Below are 22,734 nucleotides of genomic sequence, written 5' to 3' on the forward strand. Positions count from 1 at the left end.
AATTGTAGCCACAATGCAAGGAATAAAAAAATCATCAGCTTGCTCTGAAGAAATTTTGCTTGACAAGAAAAAGACATTATGCCATCAGACGAATCTATTAGATATTATGAAACCATTTACATCGAAATAACTTTCTTTTTTTTTATGTACAAAAAAACTACAATTATGATTATATTTCTTAAAAAATATAGGTTTTTGTAAACCTTTGGTCCCAACTGTATGTTTGTATATATAAATTACATGCAAAATTATACAACGAGTTACGTGAATTCGACTTACGCTCTTTTTGTTGGTCCCACCTCAGGGCTTTACTGTATTAGTGTAAATTTTTGTGTTTTTATTGTACGGTTTTATAACATATTTTTAGTTAAGATATTGCAATAATAAATATAGTTTAAAATAGAACCAAAAACACACAAGAAACATAATGCTAAGAGTAGCGGAGTTGAGAACAAGAAAGCTTTCCTGCTAAGGAGGTTATTGAAGATATTGAGGATGTTCCTGAAAATGAATTAACCTCCAAAACAGCGAAATTAAAGCAGATTATCAGAGTGACGATGCAGGAATTACAGAAAGTCTAGAGGATCTGAATGAACATAGGAAGGAAAAGAAAATTAAGAAGCAAAATAAGAAACAAAGTAAGTAACGAAAATCAGGTAAGTAATGCTGCTTGTAGAAAGAAGAATGTTATTTGCTATGGTGACTCTATCATAAAACATGCTGTTGATGAACAGGTTATAACTTCAAGTTTTCCAGGAGCAAAAGTTAAAAATAAAACGCAAGCAATTCAAAGTAAATGAGATCATAACAGTAGTAGGTACTAACAACTTAACTACTGATAAGTTCAGTATGAGAGGGGACATAAAAGGGTTGCTGGTGAGAGTGAAGAGTGAAAATTATTATTATTATTATTTCGGGCAACTCCAAGGAGTTTGACAGACTCATCGAGGGAGGCCCTAACATCATGTCAAGAACAACTATTTGACATTCACATAGTATCTATCATACCTCGCCTTGAATTCATTCACAGTTATAGCACCCACAACAGACTCTGGCAGCTTATTCAACTCATTCACCACTCTCCAAGTAAAAAACCTAGCTCTAACACCCTTGCTAACCACATTCTTGCCCAGCTTCCATGGATGGCCCCTAGTCCTCCCACCACCAGTTCTATTCTCAAAAATATCTTCTGAATTAATCTTAAGAAACCCTTCAGTAATTTGAATGTCTCAATCATATCACCCCTTTTCCGTCTATCAACCAATTTTTGCAACCCACAAATCTTCAACCTGTTCTCATAAGGTTCATTCCATAGACCTGCTATCATCTTGGTCACTCGTCTCTGGATCCTCTCCACCTCCTTCCTATCGAGAAGAAACACCTAGCGCCCATTTCTGGGCACAGTAGTCTAGATGGGGTCTTATCAAGGCTCAATACAGAGGAATAATAACTTGTTTGTCTCTGCTTGTTAAAGTATTTTTCAGCAACCAAGTGATTTGATGAGCTGATTTAGCCACTTTTGCGATGTACCCCCTAAGCTTCAACTCCCTATCCAACAACACTCCCAAATCCTTGGCTTCATCAATCTCCTCGAGTACGGTTCCACCAATGTGATATACTGCTGCTAATCTTTTCACCCGATAACCTTACACTTTGCCATATTAAATCGACATCCATTTTCCTTAGCCTGGCCATCCAAACAATCCAAATCATCTTGCAAAATTTTGACATCCTGTGCACTCACTATAGCTCTACCCAACTTTGCATCATCAGCAAACAAGTGAACACTTCCTCTCAGATCCTTTCCTATATCGTTAATGAACGAATTGAAAAGTAGTGGTCCAAACAGAACCCAGCGGCACACCACTAGTCACAAGCCGTCTTTTGGACTCTACTCCTGAATAAACCACTCTCTGATATCTCTCCATCAACCACCCTCTTATCCATCGCCATATGCTGCAGTTTACTGATTAGAATTCCATGTGGTATCCTGTCAAAGGCCTTAGCAAGGTCCAGTAGAATCACTGCAAACCCATTACCCTTATCTAGTTCAGCCATCACTGTGTTATAAAACGTGAGCAAGTTACTGAGGCATGATCTACCCTTCACAAAACCATGTTGTCCCCCATACAGTATCCTATTTTCATCTATCCAATCCTGTATTTTTCTCCTGACTAATTTCTCCAAGACCTTGACAACGATTCCTGATATGCTAATAGGTCGGTAATTTACAACAGCAGTCTTGGAACCTCCTTTATGCAGTGGAACTATTTTCCCCTCTTTCCACCCCTCGGGACTAACCCAGACCCAAGACTCAAATTAAACAAAATGGTCAAGGGCACTGACAATTCTTTAGCTGCTTCACGTACGACACGAGCTGGTATACCATCCAATCCCACAGATGTATTGACATTGAGGTTTTGTAATAGACTACTCACCACCACTTCATTCACCACAATTCCCGTATAATCTATTGGTTCATTCATTCCTGCACCTGGATGATATATTCTTGCAAAGTGCTCACTCAGTAATTCCACTATATCAACTGATTCGGTTACCTCCCTACCATCGGCATTCTTTAAAATCTTTCTGCCATATACATTTTTTCTTTTACTTGCAACATATCGAATAAACTGTTTGGGATTCTCTTTATGAAAGAACATTAGCCTGCATGGCTAATGTTCTTTCATAATCCGTTTTTGCTTTTCTTACCACACTCGTTACCCTTCTGGCCTGCGCTTTATACTGTTCATGTGCTGCCGGTCACCTTTCTCCTTAAATTCCCTCCATAGTTGTTTCTTTTTTTGCAGCTCAAGCTTAATGGTGTTATTTATCCATTTAACTCCTACTTGATTTATTATTCGGACTCTAGGTATACAGTCAGCCACTGCCTCTTGCAAACACTTCCTAACCGCCTCCCATGCACTATCAACATCTAGCCCCTGCAGTTTTACATGCCATGGCACTGAACCAATCAAACTCCTAAGCTTGTCATACTTACCAGCCCGATAATTCCACATGTACCCTGTCTTAATTGTAAATTCCACACCTTTAGCCACCTCCCAAGTCAAGACCCTATGATCACTCTCACCAACTGGTTGCAACGTGGTCATATTCGTTACAGCGAAATTCTCAGATGCAATTACTAGGTCAAGCACTCTCTGATCCCTAGTATTTTCCATTACATGCTGTCGCAGATAGTTATCCCTTAATAATCGCATAAAATCCAATTCCTTTCTCCCATGTGCCCTCTCCTCCTTCCAATCAATGTTACCATAGTTGAAATCACCCATAATAATTACCCTCCTTCCACTCATTTCTTCTATTTGCTTATGCATAATATCTCCACCATCTATTCCATCACCTGGTCTACAGCAGCACCCAACTGTATATTTTGTTCTGCTAGTTTCAATCTCACACCAAATAGCCTCAAATGTGCTCTTTTCTCTATCCTGCAGTTCCACTTCTGTTCTCCTTGGCTGTAGCTCATCAGCTATCATCAATAACACTCCTCCCCCCATTTTATTTTCCCTGTCACTCCTGAACACGCCATACCCCTCACATTCAATTCCACTAACTATATCATCTTCTGTCAGCCATGTTTCACTAATGCCAATAACCTGTTGCCTGGAAGTGCCAACTAAGACCAAAAATTCTTCCTTCTTGTTCCTAATACTTCTGGCATTAGTATACATGAATTGCAGAAGTCCATTTGTCCCATCCCTATTTTGATGCCTTATACTAACTATCCCATTCCGATTTGTTATCCTTCGTACTCGCTCGGGCATATTACACACATTCATAAACTCAACTGTCTCCCTAAAGTCTGCATATCTACTCCCCCCACCCCACCCCTTAATAACTCTAGTTTCCCTGACTCTGCACGCCCACTTCCACTTCATTCAACAACACCTTTTCAAGTCTCCGTACACCAAATCCATTCAAATGTAAACAATCCATCTTATATAATCCTTTCGCCCATCGAACTCACTCCATACATCCATAAATTCCACACCACTCGTCCTGCATAATTTATGCATAGTCATTTGCAATTATGGCCCTCCTTCTATACTCTTCACTGTCATACCACGGCAACAGACTTACCATCCTAACTCTCTCACTCTTCTCTTTTGCTACCTCGAGCAATTCCTTCACATCTTCACTCTTAGCCATTTTGTCTCCTTTCAAATCATTTGTACCTCCTACCACTATCAATTCTTTCACTCACTGCTTTTGCATTCTAATTGACTCGCTTACATCCTTAACGTTCGCACCAGGTTGGTACGATTTTGTTAAACTCTCAACTAACACACCTCTTACTAAGGAATCTCCATACAACACTCGCTCTTTCGTTTTGTTTACACTCACTATCATACTCTTATTTTTTCTATCATACTTTTGCCGTTTATCAGTCGCTACGCTCGGTAAATATTTTTGCCAACGCTCCAGCTGCCGATTTGCCCTGTGTATCGCTCTGTGTAACCGAGCTATCTCACTCATTGCATCAGTCTCATCATTTTTATTCTCTGATAATTCATTCATTCTTTCTGTATTCATTCTCACTTTCAACACCACTCTCACAGCTATCTGGTACTACCTCGCAGATATCACTGTTTTCTAGATTCTCACTTTCAACAACGATATCACTCTCACGATCTGAAACACTCTTTAATTCCTCACATTCTTTTCACTTTCTGCACACATTCACTCCACTATCGTTGTTTAACCAGACTCCAACCGCTCTCCTCAATGCATACATTTGACAAACGGTACACTGAATCAAATCCTTTAAATTAAAATTTTTAGACAAAAATTTTAATTTAAAGTTGTATTCCTCTTTATTGGGGCCATGTGCACGATAATCGTATCTATCAATTTATATTTAAAATACTCAGAAAACACCCAAAAATCACCCAGACACGCTAAAATATGAAAAGTAAATAATACTATGCAAATTCACCAATTATTACTCAAAATGACACTTATCTGTTCAGGAGCTCTCCACAAAACACTACAGACCATTACCTCAATATGATAAAAAGGAATTAAGAAGAAGGACTATGAAGGCAAACTATTCAATGCATAGGCTGTGTAGAAGGAATGAACGCAAGTTTTAATTTTTTTATAGTATATTAGTGTAAATTTTCGTGTTTTTATTGTATGTGTGTGGAGTGAGTTTGAGGGAAGATTAGATTTGTATAAGAAGGACAGCCTACACCTGAATGCATTTGATATCAGGAGTCTTGAAAAACTAATAACTGCTATGAGACCTAATGCAGAGAATTAGGTAAAATAAATTATAATGGGAGGAATGGTGAAAATATAAGTGCAAGAGCGACAATGTTATATAACTGTGCTAATGACAGGAATGGGCATTATCATGGAAATGATTATGAGGAGAGAATGATTTTGACTTTGTGTTCATCTGGTTCGAACTCATCAAACGTGTGCAAAGATATCTACATGTATAAGCACTAGAGAGGAATAGAGATCTCCAAATTTTCCAACTGTGTCATGCAGACCGCAGACAAGAGTATACAAAAGACGTGCAGGTATATGATTATGTCTGTACACGAATGGTAGGAATATCAGAAACGTAAGGGGTACAGTTTGTTGCACAGATAGTAGGCATTAGCAAGACCTGGCTATTAGAATCAGACACACTAACTGGTATTGAGTGTAAAGGGTACAGTATTTTTAGGAAGGATAGACAGGATAAGAAAGGACAGAGCATGAAGCCAAAGATATCGAATGACTTGAATCCAATTAGTGTTGAGACCTTGGATTGTAGTACTAGTAACAGTATTCCACGTGGCAGTGAATTTGAAGTCATCTGGTGTGAGGTGAAGTCTAACAAGATCAATCACATAGTAGGGTGGGTGTTTTTACAGAACTGGTAGATCAGTTGCTAGTAATGAAGAATTGCATCCCCCTAGAAATGATGGGTGCAAAAAGAGTAATCATAATGGGAGACTTTAATTATCTGAATATTGATTGAGTAGCAGTAGAATCTCTTGAGAAGAATGAAAATTAATTTATTAAGCTGTTACAGGACAACTTCCTCAAGCAGCATATGACAGAAGGGAATCAAGGTCAAAGAATGTTAGATTTGATTATAGTGTCAGAGAGTGTTTCAGTTAAAGACATAACTGTTCTGCCTCCAGTTGGTGACAATGATCATGCAGTACTCACTTGGAAAGTTTATGAATGTTCCACTCAGAAAAGGTTACATGCTGAACTACAAAGCAGGATATGATCAACTGAGGAGTATACTGAGTTCAGCGGAATGGTAACGGTTGCTGAATGGGAAAAATATCGACAGTTCATGAGAAAATACTTAAATCATTCAATATCAGAATATGTGCCAAGAGTTCAAAGAATAAATAGGGTAGGAGTCAAACAAATGTGTAGCCTTATTAAGCAAGAGATTCGTAAGAAATGGATGTGTGGAAGGAATACCGTGTGCATAAGGATGATATCCGTTATGAAAATTATAAGCAGCAGGCTACAATAGTCAACTGTTGTATGGAAAGTTAAGTTTGAGTATTAAAAGAAACTGGCTCTGCAAGCTAAAGACAACCTACAAGAATTCTACTGATATGCTGCAAGTAAAAGAAAGAATGAGAAGAATGAAAATGAATTTATTGAGCTGTTGTAGGATGACTTCCTCAAGCAGCATGTGATAGAAGGAACTTGAAGTCAAAGAGTGTTAGATTTGATTATATTGTCAGAGGGTGTTTCATTTAAAAGACGTAACTATTCTGCCTCCGGTTGGTGACAGTGATTATGCAGTACTCACTTGGAAAGTGACTAAGTTTATGAATGTTCCATTCAGAAAAGGTTACATGCTGAACTACAAAGCAGGAAATTATGACCGACTGAGAATGGAAAGAATACCAACATTGAATGGGAAGCATTTAAACAATACTTAAATGATGCAATATCAGAATGTGTCCCAAGAGTTTGAAGAATAAATAGAGTAGGAGTCAGATGGATGTGTAATCTTATTAAGCAAGAGATTCGTAAGAAAAGGATGTTGTGGAAGGAATACCGTGTGCATAATGATAATATCCATTATGAGCATTATAAGCAGCAGGCTAGAATAATCACAACTGTTGTATGGAAAGTAAAGTCTGAGTATGAAAAGAAACTGGCTCTGCTTGCTAAAGACAACCCACAAGAATTCTTCATATACTGCAAGTAAAAGAAAGAATGAATATTATAGAATAACTCTTCTAAATCCTGATGGCATGAGGATTACAGATGCAGAAGAGGTTGTTCAGTTAATGAGTGCCCATTTTGTTAAAAGCTATCAACCTGGTGTATGCAACATTGAGCTCATTGTTACCTCTTCACTAGATGAAGAAACACAGGTGTGTGAGATCGAGGTATTAGAACTGTTGAACAAATTGAATAAGAATTTAGCAATATGGACTGATGGGATATCAGTACATGTGCTATAAGAGTGTTCAGCTGAACTGACCATTCCTCAGATCAGGCTGTTTAATATGAGTCTCAGAACAGGGAAGATTCCAGAGGAATAGAAAGAATGTATGGTAATTCCATTGCACAAAGGTGGTGCAAAGACTGATGTTATCCAACTATCAACCAATTAGTATCTCGGGAGCGGTGGTGAAGATTTTGGAAAAATTGGTTAGGACCTGCATTCAGAAATGGGTTGACAGTGAATCTCTACTTTGTAATGAACAACATGGATTTACTAAGGGAAGGTCATGTTTTAGCAACCTGCTCACATTCCATAATAATGTTACTATTTGAACTAAACAAGGGGAATGATACTTTTGGATTTTGTTAAGGCTTTTGACAGAATACAGCATGGAAGACTTGTATAAATTGGAAAGCTTATAAAATATTAACATGGATAAGGGGATGGCTGACTGACAGATATCAAAAAGTGGTATGAGGGGGATGCAGGTCTTCAAGATTTAAGGTAACTAATGGTCTACCACAAGGATCAGTCCTTGGTCCACTGTTATTCAACCTGTACATTAATGACATTGGGAAGAATTTAACATGTGATATACCGCTATTTGCTGATGATGAAAAGATAGGTAGGGTAATCAGGAGCACTGCATATACAGTACTTGCAGAATGATTTGAATAGGCGGAAATTGTCGGCATGTGAAAATGGCTGTCATTTCAATGTCAATAAATGTAAGGTCCATGCACTTTAGTGTGATTAGATATCCAATGTCGTATATTGGTGGGATTATGCTTGAAGAAACTGATGAGACTTGGAGTTTTAGCAAACAGGAAGTTGAAATTCAAGGGTCATATAATAGCAAAGATTACAAATACAACTCAAAAGATAATTGCAATGCTGAAACAAACTTTGATATGTAAAGACGAGGATGTCATTTTCACAGCTGTTGTCAGATTAGATTGCACCCTGAGGAAAACAATTAAATATTATGCCTAGTGGATTATAAGACAAAAATATAAGAAAATCTCCAATTGCTATTTTGTTTTTATTACAAGAGAAACATTAATGCAAAACAATTACATAATAATATTAATTAAATGTTTGCTCTATGGGTGGCACAATAAAACTGTTTATAAGCTCTTCTAAATTTAAATTATAAGCTATGTCTGCCTATATCGATATAGTTGCTAGACCAACCAATCTTTCTTGGGTCATTGCTGTTTGCAAATAATTTTTAATCGGTTTAAGCTTGGATAAAAATTTTTCCGCACTTGCTACGCTAACAGGAATTGTTAACACTATCCTTAGGGCTGTGGTTACATTGGGATATATATCTACAAGATTTTGGATATACATATATATATATATATATATATGATAAAATTTGGTGAGGACCACTTTTCTCTTGTATTATTGTTGAGAGAATTTTCAATTCTTCAAATAAATCTATTGCATCTACATCAGGTGTAAAATATCTTGTTGCTGTAATATGCTGCCTACAGCAATATGTCTGAACGAGCACCCTTATTAAGGGGCACGTTGAGGCAGGCTGCCTCTATGCTACACCCTGTCGACAGAAGTGGTCATTTTGACTCTTTACAAGGCCTTGATAAGACCTCATTTGGACTACTGTGCACGGGTCTGGTCTCCTGGTTTCTGTAGTGATTCTGATACAGTGGAGAGAGTGCAAAGGAGAGTGTTAGAAATTATATCAGGATTGTGGAATACTGATTATGAATAGAGTTTGAAAATTTGTAGAATGCAGACACTAGCAAACAGGAGAAAGAGGGGAGACTTACAAAGTTCTGAAAGGGTCACACAGGATTACAGTTGGTGGAATTTTTCATTTTATGGAGAGCAGAGAAAGAACAAGGGAGCATCTTTGGAAGATGATTCACCCCTTTCTTAATGGTATTAAGAAAGCGGTGAATGCTAGATTTTTCTCTCATAGGCTGGTGCATGAATGGATTGCCACTGGATGTTGTGTGCAAGCAGTATGAATGAATTCAAGAACAAGAATGATAGCTGGTGTGTGTAGTATGTGGCCTCTCTTGATGAATCCCTGACTTCCTGGATGTCTCTCTTAATAATAATAACATTCTTGTATCAATTTGTATTTTTACATCTATATGTACATATTCTTCACACAACATCAGTAATTTATGTTACATTACAATGACTGGAAGTTGATCTTACTGGCAAAATTAAATAATTCTGCGTAACATTTTTGAATAAGTCTCTGTTTTGACAATAGCCACTTATTTCCAGAAATGAGGACATGTTGCATTAAGGGGCATCTGGATGGAGTCTTGTAGCTGACAGTCGTAAAGTACATGTGTCTGTTGAAGGTTTGGACAACAAATGCATGATGGCGATTCCAGGATATGGAATCTGTGTAGACTGTTTTAATTTTCCATGTCCTATTAGTAGAGTGGTTAAACCTGGAGAGATGGAGTGTTTTTTCAGCCAGAGTCCGCTTTTGATACTTGGCAAGAATTCTTTTGTTGTTGATCCATTTTTAGATGTTTTCCATTCTTCTTCCTACAAGTTTAGGTGACTATTAAATTATTTAAGAAATTTTCAACGTATAATGGAATATTAATTAAAATAAACTTTAATAAATACTTCCTATATTTCGGCAATGTCACATTGCCATCTTCAATGGGAACATATAACTATGACACGTGCACGCAGGCACTACAAAAAGCAAATGACGCAGAAGAGTTCTAGGAACACTTCTGCGTTATTTGCTTTTTGTAGTGCCTGCGTGCACGTGTCATAGTTATATGTTCCCATTGAAGATGGCAATGTGACATTGCCGAAATATAGGAAGTATTTATTAAAGTTTATTTTAATTAATATTCCAGTATATGTTGAAAATTCCTTAAATAATTTAATAGTCATGTGTTACCAACATATAAGCCTTTCTACAAGAATTACAAGGTTCAGGTATTTCTTCTGCAAATGTTTTTATAGCTGACTTTGGTAACTTGTTTCTAACTGTTCGTTTATAGCTGCTTTTTCAGCCAGCTGATCCACTCTCTTTTTTCCTGCTACCCCAGTATGCGCCTTCACCCTGAACTTCATTTCTGATTCCTCTAAAGGGAGATTCCAAACCAGATTTCTTGTCTGTTCTATTAACGCTATATGTTCTGTGGATCAACTGGCTGTTCTAGTTTTTCCATCTACAATGCTCTGTCATTGTAAATCGTTGCTGTCTTTTGATGAGAGGTATTGAGTTCTAATTCCCAGAGATATGTAAGTGCATGAATTACAGTAAGCAGTTCTGCTTGGTTGTTGGAAGAGAGGCGATGAAGTCAAGAGCAGCATTCTTGTATAATGGACTGTCCGTAATATGCAATGAAAGAACAACCAATGTTTCCTTTGGTTTTACTTCTGTCAGTGTATATATGGAAATCTAAACTTTCAGAGCTTTCATTCTCCTTAACATATGCTTTCTTTGCTAGGTGAGGCCACCTACTGTAGTGAAGCATACATTTGCAACAATTTGGATCAATGTTGGAATTTCCATTATATCTTCCGGAAGTAACTTCATATATAAGAGAGAATTCTTGCATTTTCAGGCAGATCAGAGTTAGACCAATAACGACACAAGTTGCCTCGAAAGATATTATCCTGCATCCTTTAGTTATTTGCATGGCTATAAGGTAACTCTCTTTAACTTTTGTTGTCTTGAATTTTAGTGCATATTTCAAAGCAGGTGCAAAATAAGATATCAATGGTAGTATAACTCCAGTATATATTGTTTTCAGTGCTTGTTGGCTTAATCCCACACTTTATCCTTGCCGACTTTGCTAGGAGGTTTACTATTTGTAAGATTTTTTTTTTTTTTTTTGGCAACATACGAGATATTATTATTATTATGTGACACTTCCAGGGAGTCCTTAGACTCATTGAGGGAGTGTGTGTGCCAACAGCATCGAATGATTGATCTCCGTCCAACTACTACCGCGCTCAAACTTGCTTAAGATATTAGTAACAGAGGCTCTATGAACCTTTGCTGGCTTGATTAAGGTAAATTTTTCATCTAATGTTACTCCTAGGTATTTTAGCTCACTGGCTACCTCGAGATCATCCCTGTTTAGGAAAACCATTACAAGTTGTTTTGGTTTTTTTACGTGAGATGCGGAGTACTTGAGACTTGGTTCTATTGAATGTAACTTTCTTCTCACATGCCCACTCTATAATTTTAAATAGTTCTTCATTGACCGTTACTTCTAACTGTAAGCTGTTATGCCCCTGAATCATTATCATCACATCATTGGCAAAAGCTATGACTTTTTTTCCAGTAGTGAAAGGAAGTCTTAATAGAGAGTCGTACTGGATGTTCCAGAAATCTGGTTCACAGCCAGAATCTTGTGGGCAGCTTCATTTGACTTCTTTCGTTACAGCTCTGGTTTTCAATGTTATGGTTGCTCTTCTGTCTATAAAATAATCTTTTGCAAGGTAGAGTAGATTATTTGGACATTTGAAATCTCTTAATTGATTAATTATGGCTGGCCACCATGCAACATCGAAGGCTCCTTGTACGTTGAATGAGATCAGTAGTGTGTCTTTTTTTTTTTTTTTTTTTTTTTGCTGTCGACTGTCTTCTGCAAACTCTTAACTTCCATAATTGCATCTACTGTGCTTGATTGAGGTCTAAATGCATACTGATTGCTGCTTAATATGTATCTTAAATAGATAAAGTGCATTATTCAGTTTATCAGAAGTTTTTCTAGTACCTTATTAGCAACATTTATGAGACTAATTGGCCTATATTTGCTAATTTCGTCAGATGTTTCTTTTCCTGGTTTGATTATGGGTATAATTTTAGAGCATTTCTTTCCATAACACAGGAAACTGCCCTCTTTTTTAGGCACTTGTTGTAAACTGTTGTTATGAATTTGGGGAATTCAATAAACACTCTTAGGAGTAAATTGCTGGTTATTCCGTCCTCTCCAGGAGATTTTCTTGGATCCATTGATCCTAATATTGACTCGATTTTATTAGAAGTGAATAAATTGTCAATAGGAGTGTCTATGTCTGTTTCCATTCTTTGTAAGTTTTGTGGATTTCTGCATCTGTTGATTCATCATCATCATCAGGAATAAACTTCTTTACCATAACAGCCAGTTTCTCCTACATTTTTAGTGCAAAAGCCATGTGTTTTCTTAATAGTTGATAATATATGTGCTGCTTTATTCTTGCTTAGTGCTAATTTATATACAGAGTTCCAAGGATTTGATACAGTTGAAATAGCACAAAATCTTTTCCATGATTCTGTTTTCACATTTGTAATTTTCGACAGATAGCTGTATTTGGCTGGAAAGCTTGCAGAATGATTTAAATAGGCTGTCAGTATGGGCAAAACATAATGGGCATCAGTTTAATGTAGAAAAATAGAGTGCAGTTGCCCCAAAATTATGCATTTCGGGATAAAAAGATTATAAGCTGTATATCACATAAAGGGAACTTCACTCCAGGAAATAGATGAAGCTAGGGATTTAGGGATAGTGATAGACAAAGTTGAAGTTTGAGAGCATATTGCTAAGGTAGCTCATAGGATTACTTAGCTATCAAAGAACACAAGTAGAGATAAGGAAGTTATTCCTCTTTATAAAGCTTTGATATGTCCGCATCTGGTTTACTGTGCTCAGGTCTGGTCTCCTGGATTTCTTGGGGATGAGGAAGTGGTTTGGAGGATTTAGAGGTGGTGACTGGTCTGTGTAATGTTACCTATGACGATAGATTGAAGGTGTGTGGATGGATTGCAGAAGTTGGTTGAGAAGCAAAAAAGAGGGGATATAATGGAAATGTTTAAGTTGCTTAAAGGGTTTTATAGGATTTGATGCAGGGAAAATGTCTCAGCACTTGGCTAGAGGGTGCAGAACAAAAGGTCATCCCCAGAAGTTGTGTAATGGCAGCAAGTATGGATATGAAGACTAGATTTTTCTCTTGAAGAGTTGGGAATGAATGAAATGGGTTGCCAGTGCCAGTTGTGCACACTTTGTCTGTTAATGGGTTCAAGGAGAGGTATGATACTTTGTGTGGGTAGTTTGGGTCTCCTGCAATGAGTCTTTGGACTCCATAGAGGTGCCCGTACAATAATAATAATAAAACTGAAGTGTGTGGTAAATAAAAGACAAAGGGATGAAATAATTGAAACACTGAGAAGTATTTACAAAAATGACATGTTAAGATTTTTCATAGTGTATAACCAGGACAAGAGGCCATCCCTGTAAGTTGCAAAAGAAGGGGTTGTAAGTAACAAGAAGAGAAGTGGCTTTTTTGGATGGGCTTTTTTGCATTTAAATATTTCTTACTTGTAATGTTGGAAAGATAATTATCATATTTGAAAATTTATTCTGTAGCGTGAGCATTATTAGAAATTAATTGTAATATTAGAATGGTGAATGGGTTTAAAGGGTGTTTTGATTGGCTTTGTATTGTCTAAGATGGACCTCCTGTGAATAGTCTACTCTATAGAGGTTTGGAATAATGATAAGATAAGTAGCTAATAGTTTATTAGAAACAAATTTTTATATTTCACTTACAAACATCTTGAAAACCTTACGCCTTTAGCTAGTTATTGAAAAACTATTTTTATTTAATAATAAATAGGATTTATTAATCTTTTTGTTATGATAATTTCATATGCATAAATATTTCTTACTTGTAATGATCGAAAGGTAATTATCATATTTGAAAATTTATTCTTAGTGTGAGCATTATTAGAAATTAATTGTAATATTAGTAATATGTAAGGTTCATAAAGAACTGTAAAACATTCTACAATGTCTGTATTGTTTTATTTTCTCCCTTTCCCCAAGTTCTGAGTTGAAGTAAAATTTATAAGAATGTTTGTATATCCTTCCAGATCAATAAATGTAAATGGAATAAAATAAAATAAAATAAAATAAATTGTAATTTCTTTTCTTAAAAATAAGGAACCTTCATAACTCAGTTGATATAGACAAAGCCCTTTGGTCGGAAACACCCGAGTTTGATTCCTGTCCATGATGTGAGGAACCCTTATCTGGTCTCTTTCAGTTAAAAGTGAGTTTGCCGGTATCATATGGAGGTAGAGGGTTTTTTCACCCAGGAACTCGGGTTTTTCATTCCTTAGAACAGGCAAACTGGTCTCATGAACATGCATGGATTACAGTCATAAATATTTGCCCTTAGGGGATGCAGCAGAAGAGTGACAGCTGGCTGCATTGACTTGTCATAAATCCCTCATTAAGGGACGGATGAGAAGGGAAAAAAGGAAAAATAATAATTTGTATAAATCAATTTTTTATATTTATGTACAAATTTAAGGAAACTATCTTATAACTACTTTGTCACATAAATTTTTATTCTTGATATATTCTGTAATGTATAAAAATTTTCAGTATGGTGAGATAAATTATCCATTTAGCGATTGTTTTCACACACACACACACAAAGAGAGAGACACAACTATATCAAAGAACCTACAGTAATCAAGATTTAAGACAGAGAAGAAGATTAATTATTACTCTACATAATTTTGCATCATTAGCAAACAACTGATATTTCTTTTCAGATTATTTCCTATATAATTTATGTACAAATGAAACAATAGTGGTTTCGAGCATGGAACCTTGCAGCACATCACTAGTCACCTGCTTTCTCCTGAATTCTGCTCCTCCGTATACTACTTTGGCAAGTGGTATACAGAGGAGTCTGTGCGGCAGCTACCCTCTTATCCACATAACCAGTGTCATATCCATCTCCATTTATTCTAATTTGCATTACAACGTTCCATGTGGTTTTCTGCCAAATGCCTTTTGCAAAATCCAGGAGAATCATATAGTCATTTCCTTTATCCGGCTCAACTGTCACTATTATAAAAATTTAGTAAATTACTAAGGCATCACCAACCCTTCACAAAACCATGTTGCCCTTAGAATATCATATTCTTATCCATCTATGACTGAATACTCTTGTTTGACCAACTTTACCAATATTTTCATGACTACTCCTGAGTGGTTCTACAATTTGGTGCCATAGTCTTAGAACCTACCTTATGCATAGGAATTACCGTATTTGCTGGCATATAAGATACACCCCCTTTTTTGTACACATTTTTTAGGAAAAAAACTTTATCACTGATTATTATAATGAATTTACAGTATTTTAAATATAAAGTAATAAGTAGGTCTACTTTCAACAAATACCTAATCTAACTAGGAAAGAGTACCCACCTTTTAATCTTCTTCGTCAAAACCCAGAAATTCATCTACAGAGCTAAATGAAGAGACACTTGAAACCTCTTCTAAATCAGAATCTGAGTCCTCATTCAACAAATTGTCCTCTATACCATCCAGTGCATTACTAATTCCACACTTCTTAAATGTAACCGCTGTCTCAATTTTCACAGCATCCCATGAAGCTTTGACTCACTCACAAACTTGCGAAATGCTAGGCATTTCGTCCTGATGGCGTAACCTCAAAATCTGAAGATTGTATCCAGCTGTTCCACTTCTACTTCATAAATCCCTTAAATGGTTTATTAATACAGATATCTAAAGGTTGAAGCTGACTAGCTAGACCTCCTAGAACATGTACAAACACTCCTTTAAGCAGTTTTGAACTCTACGTAACTGGAATTCTCACACACCACAAGGAAGAAATTACATAACTCAGAACAGAGAAAATTTCCAGAAATGAAAGTAATAAAAAACTGAGTATCGGCGTATAAGACACACCCTGTTTTTCAGACCTATTTTCAAAGAAAAAAAGTGCGTCTTATATGCTGGAAAATACAGTATTTCGCTATCTTTCCAATCCCTTGGAACTCTGCCAGAACTGAGAATTATTGAGCCTAGTCAGAGGCATTGCCAGTTCCCTTGCACATTCTCGCAAAACACAAGCTGATATCCCATCTCATTCCATAGCTGTATTTATATTGAGCTTCTGCAATACCCAAGAACTACCAATTCATCCACCACTGTTCCCCCATGTCACAACCTGTATTTATTTGTTTTTGAGTTTAATAGTGCAAGGACAACTATGGTCATACTGAGCCATAAACACGTGTAATGAATAAGGAGTTTATATGTGTCTAAAAACTATATATAAAAGTCAAAATAACAACAAAAATCATAAATGAAAGAATTCTTAAAAATATACTATTTAATAAATAAGTAAGGCAACATAAAAACAGTGTAGAAAAAACAAATGTAAAAAGAATATAAAACAGATGAAAAGTATACAGAAATATTAAACTTCATAAAATGCATATAAATCCAATGTTTTTTTTTATAAAGATATTTATATAACTTGAACTAAAAAATAAAAAAAAAATGACACACACACACACACACAACAATCCCTCGATTAATGTGTTCTTTAAAACAGGCATATTAATCGAAACGCACTAATCAATTATAACCTATGGTAAAATGTATAATTTGATCCTCAAATTTCTTTATTGACCCTTAATTTTTTTTTATAAAAAGAATTAGGGTAGATCTCAGGGCCTAGTTAAAGGAAAACCATGAAGCTGAAAGGCAATAAAACATATTCAGAACATAAATTTATTATTCTACTTCTTAACAAAGAATTGAGCTAACGTAGTTTGGCAGGCATTCTGTTTCTTTTTTTTTTCATACAACTGACGGTGTGGCCCTATTGCCTCTTCTACTCTTCAGCAAATTTTACTGCTTCTCTCTTCATCAGGGTCAGCCTCTAAGCACTGCTGCTTAAAAACTTCGATTGTATGAAAAATATTTTGAAATTGTTTCTGTGAAATCTCATTTGACTAACTGTCAGTGGTTAAATTTTCTTCATATTCTTCAGGATCTTCCTGCTGTGCATCTAAATTTAGCAGGTCAGAATCACTCAATTCCCCAGAAAGAGATTTAATTAACTCTTGGACATTATCATTGTCAATTCATCAAAACCAAGTTCACACCCAATGTTGGCAATTTTCTCAAAACATTATCTATTTCATTTGAAAAGCTTCTAAAATCATTTGCACAATGTAGAAGAATGTGCATCCAAATGACTCACATACTACTAGCAGTAATTTCATTCCAAGATTGATGAATATTTTCAATAGCAGATTTAACATCAAATTTCTTCCAGAATTCTATTAATGTTATAGAATTCTCTCCAGATGTTGCTTCTATTGCCTGTTTAAATGTGATAATCCCCTGGTCCATAGGTTGTATGAGAGAAGTTGTATTTGGAAGTAAAAATATCACTTATAGTTATTAAAAATAAGAGCCAACAGGCTTCACTTCGGCGAAGTTAAATTATTCAAAATTAAGTGGATATTGAATACCACATTATTTTTTAGCCGAATAATAAACTCAAAGATAGAAAATCTAATCTAAGAGTTTCATGCCGAATATAGAAAACTATATAAAGTTCGGCAAGTCCAAGCGTAAGCCAACACCTAGTAGTGCAATGCCAGGCAACTCGTAGTAAAGGTGGAGCAAGCTCCGATCACTGTTCTTAGTATTTTCTCATAATGTAAAACACAGCTCTTAGGAGATGCATTACTGTTCTACATTATGAGAGAAGGTCACTACCCAGACTGGTTTCGACCTTTTTTGAGGTCTCATCAGTGAGTAGGCAGACCTAGATGTAATACTAAGGTTTCAATAGTCAGAGCCTGTATCTTTACTGTACGAGTTGCGAAAAGGTGCACAAATACAATTACTAAAAATAAGAGCCAACAGGCTTCACTTCGACGAAGTTAAATTATTCAAAATTAAGAGAAAATACTAAGAACAGTGATTGGTTCTTGCTCCACCTTTACTACGAGTTGCCTAGCATTGCACTACCAGGTGTTGGCTTACGCTTGGACTCGCTGAACTTTATATAGTTTTTTATATTTGGCATGAAACGCTTAGATTAGATTTTTTATCTTTGAGTTTCTTATTCGGCTAAGAAATAATGTGGTATTCGATATTCACTTATTTTGAATAATTTAACTTCACCAAAGTGAAGCCTGTTGGCTCTTATTTTTAGTAATTGTATTTGTGCACCTTTTCGCAACTCGTACAGTAAAGATACAAGCTCTGACTATTGAAACCTTAGTATTACATCAAGCTCAAAATTCTACTGTACAAGACAGTGATCCGTTCCACAGTTATATACGCCTCCCCAGCCTGGAGCCATAGCTCCAAGACAAACAACCTCAAGCTACAAAGACTACAGAACAAGTGCCTGCGAATGATACTGGACACCCCGTGGTTCATCAGGAATGCCCAGATCCACCGGGACATAAATATCCCCTACATCTCTCCACTACTATGCTCCCTAGCAGAAAAATTCTTTATGAAGACATCTACGCATCCAAACCAACTAATCCAGGAAACTATAATGGTAATGACCACTGGAAACATAAAAGACCGAAAGCCATCCTAACACTCAACGACGAATAACCACTTCTGCCCACTCAGGGCGAGCTAAAATAGCTCACAAATCTCTCCCATCACTGCTCCCATCACAGACAACAGGGAATTTGAAAAGCGTCAAGCTTCACCCTCTGCGCCATATATGTCCTGCGTCCTTAGTATTACATCTAGGTCTGCCTACTCACTGATGAGACCTCAAAAAAGGTCGAAACTAGTCTGGATAGTGACATTCTCTCATAATGCAGAACAGTAATACATCTCCTAGGAGCTGTGTTTTACATTATGAGAAAATACTAAGAACAGATCGGAGCTTGCTCCACCTTTACTACGAGTTACTTAGCATTGCACTACCAGGTGTTGGCTTACGCTTGGACTCGCCGAACTTTATATAGTTTTCTACATTCGGTATGAAACTCTTGGATTAGCTTTTCTATCTTTGAGTTTCTTATTTGGCTAAGAAATAATGTGGTATTCAATATCCACTCAACTTTGAATAATATCACTTTAGTGTTCTCACACTGAATCAAGAGAAGTAGGATTACCAGATGCATTGTCTGAAATAAGCAGAGCTTTAAAATCAAGATTATTTCATTTGCAAAAAATTCTCAACTGTTGGATGAAAATAACTTGTGAACAATTTTTTGAATAAAGCTTTAGTAATCTATGTATATTATTTCTGGGAAAACTCCCATGCTTTAGTAATCCCTGCTTTTAGCTAGACTTCCAAATAACGAGGAAGGAAGCTTGATTAGGGCCCTAGGATTTTTGTGCCCTATAATCTACCTTTTCTAATCTAATAATCTAACTTTAGATCATCTTCAGTACCGCCACCTAATAGAAGAGTCATTCTATCCTTCGCAACTTTATACTAGGCTGAGATTTCTCTGATTTGGCCAGAAAAGTCTTGGAAGGCATTCACTTTCCAAAAAGGCCAGCTATGTCGACATTAAATATTTGTTGGTCACAATACCTCTCTTCTTCCACAATTTTCTTCAAAATCTATGGATAATTTGTGGCCACCTCCTTATCTGCACTTGCAGCTTTGCCTGTGATTCGAACATTATGTAGGCTATTTCTCTTTTTGAAACACTCAAAACCATCCAGCACTAGCATGGAAGTTTTCTTCTTATTTTCCACCATTGATAGCTCTTTCTTTCAAGGTTGCAAAGAGACTTAATGCTTTTGATTTAATAAGATTAATGCTTACTGGGATCCCTTTTTGGTTACAATCTTCGATCCATGTAGAAAGAAGTCTCTCTAATTCAATCATTATAATACTTTTGAGTGCGAGTGGTCTGCAAGCATGATGAACTTGAAGCAGCCTTACCTTTCTCTTTGTATTCAGCAACTTTGCTTAAAGTTGCTCTTATAGTTGATTCACCTATTTTGTATTCTTGTCCTATCTTTGCTCTGGACTCACCTCGTTCATTTTTCTTTATTATTGCAAGTTTTTCTTCAAATGCAATTACTTTTTGAATCTTTTTCACATCTCCACTTTTTTCCTCACTAATTCTTTTACTCATGATTAAAGGTTGGGAAATACTTTAAATTAAAAATAGTAAGGAAAACAATTGTAAAGGAGAGGGACAAGATATGAGTAACAAATGACATAAATTTTGACAATAAATTTAGAATATAGTGCACATGGAAATAGTGTAGTATGCCATTAAAAAATAACTTTGCAAACTGTTTTAAATCGGGAACTAGATTATTTAATCCTGGTGAGTGATTTTTTAAAATAGTTAGCCATAAAATCTGTAACATTTATTTTTAAGATGTATATAGGTGCGCTAATCGAATTTTAGAGACACATTAATTGCCTTTGGGTATAGAAAAAAAAAATGACACAATAATTGAAAATGCACTAATCAGAGATGAATTAATCAAGGGACTGCTGTACTTTATATAAAGTGGGAAAGATTAATACTCTGTAAAAACTTAAAAACAAGGTCGACAATTAATGAGTCTGATAATATCTGCCTAAACAGGTGGTAGAGCTCAGACAGATTATAAGAGTGATTAAAATAATGACTGTGTGCATTGGCAAAACGAAGACAGTCGATTAAAATATGAGTGTGAATAGTTCAGTGTCACAAAACTCACACATAAGCATGTCATCGTTCCTCAAAAGGAAGGAGTAGGCAATATGACAAAGACTGAAGAAACTTCTTCTGTTGGAACCCTGCATATGCTAGAGTTCCATAATTTAATTTCAGGCTTCATTTGGTAGAGCTTATTATTATTCTCTCTCTCTCTCTCTCTCTCTGGTCCAAGACAGGGGCTCCACTAGGATAAGAGTTTTTGTCTGATAATCTGCGAGTAATGAGTGTATGGTACAGGCAGATGGTGAATATTTGAAAAACGAGTTTTCATCTTACGGCAGTATATGTAGCCTCATTTCCCTTAATCCTTACATGGCTTGGAATCCAACAGAAGTGTGCATCGAAGTGTAGGTTACATAACTGAAAGAAGAGGTGTTGAATTCGAGAGAGCACTGGATGTTGCTCTAACTCTAGGCTTATTGCCTGAAGAGAACTTCGTGAGTCTGAATATATTATGCACCTTTGGTAGCAGCAGAATCTGATGTATTTTAGTGTAAGCTCTAATGCATGCAGCCTCTGATGTAAAGTTGTTACATTCTAATGAGATTTGTGCAGATATAATGTTACCTGGATAGATGGAAAAAATATTCAGTTCTATGAGCTTCAAAGAGCTGCTGGTTGATGATGGTAGGTAGTGTAAAAACTTGATGTAGCTTAGAAATACCAAAGTGCTTTACATCAATTTTTACAGAGGTCAAATCACATGAAAATATTACAAAAATAACCTTGTTTGTCTCTGTATATTTTATGCTAGATATTATTGTAAATAAGCCTATGGGAATTAACTGTATTTACTCCTTTAACAAGAATATTTTAGAATGTCAAAAACAAAGGCAATGTTTTGCCACCGAAACTTTGTATAATAGTTCTATATGAGAACATAAGAAAGTTGTTTATAAGCTCTGCGCATGAACACCTTCAAAGCTAGTATCAAAGACGCCTGCTAGTTTCAGAGAAGTTTCCGCTGCCTGACAAGACAAGGAAAAAAGCGCACAGAGGAGAAAGAACAGGCCAGCCTTAACAAAAGGATCAAGGAGAACTGCCAATTTCTTTGGGGTTTACAACCCTTGGTGCAAGGTCCCGAGAAGGAGAAAATAAAAGGGGACTGAGCCGAACATCGTGAGGAGTGTCCAGGTCCAGTTGCCAAGAGAGAAGAGGCAAGGCCCAGTTGCTGACAGAGGAGAGCCGAGATCCAGTTGCTGAGAGAGCAGAGGCGAAGCGTTGTTACCGAAGAGAGCCATAGGCAGTCAGTAGAGAACCAGAACCAAATTGGGAGAACAGCCAATGCGATACCAAGTGCCGGTCGAACGTCCTAGTGCTGCAGGAAGTCAACTGAAGCCAAAAGCCACAGAACGATCTTCAAGCCTAAATGCTGAAACTTCTTGCCTGAACTTTTGAGCACCAGGAAGATTGCAGTCCAAGACCCGCTGATTTTTCGACAAAGCGCCTCCTGAAACAAGACTCTCCGAACGGAAACCTAAGGCCTGAGATGAGAGAAAAACCATAGAGACTTTGATGCAGGACTTTTGGAAGGTGTCATCACAAAGAGCCTCTGTAAGTGTATTACTTCCTTTAATGTACATTCTTCTTGTAATTTAGGAGATATGTCTTAGATGGACTGAAAAGAAATAGTAATAAGAAATATCTATAAGAGAGTCCTCTGATTTGTTGTTAACTGGAATATAAATTGTAAGGTAACTTGTCATAACTAGCTAATCTCTAGAGTCCTCTGAGTTGTTGTTAACTGGAATATAAATTGTAAGATAACTTGTCATAGCTAGCTAATCTCTTC

The 22,734-nt window shown here is 36.4% G+C and overlaps 1 protein-coding gene across 4 annotated transcripts in view; it reads right to left on the reverse strand.

Moving 5' to 3' along the window:
• Mi-2 (chromodomain-helicase-DNA-binding protein Mi-2 homolog) overlaps window positions 1–22,734 on the reverse strand; it is a 692,327-nt gene that overhangs the window by 637,719 nt on the left and 31,874 nt on the right. The window lies entirely within an intron of this gene.

The sequence above is a fragment of the Typopeltis vanoorti genome, chromosome 3 (genome assembly GCF_054136105.1).
Source record: "Typopeltis vanoorti isolate ZY-2024b chromosome 3, IOZ_Tvanoo_1.0, whole genome shotgun sequence".
NCBI lineage: Eukaryota > Metazoa > Arthropoda > Arachnida > Uropygi > Thelyphonidae > Typopeltis > Typopeltis vanoorti.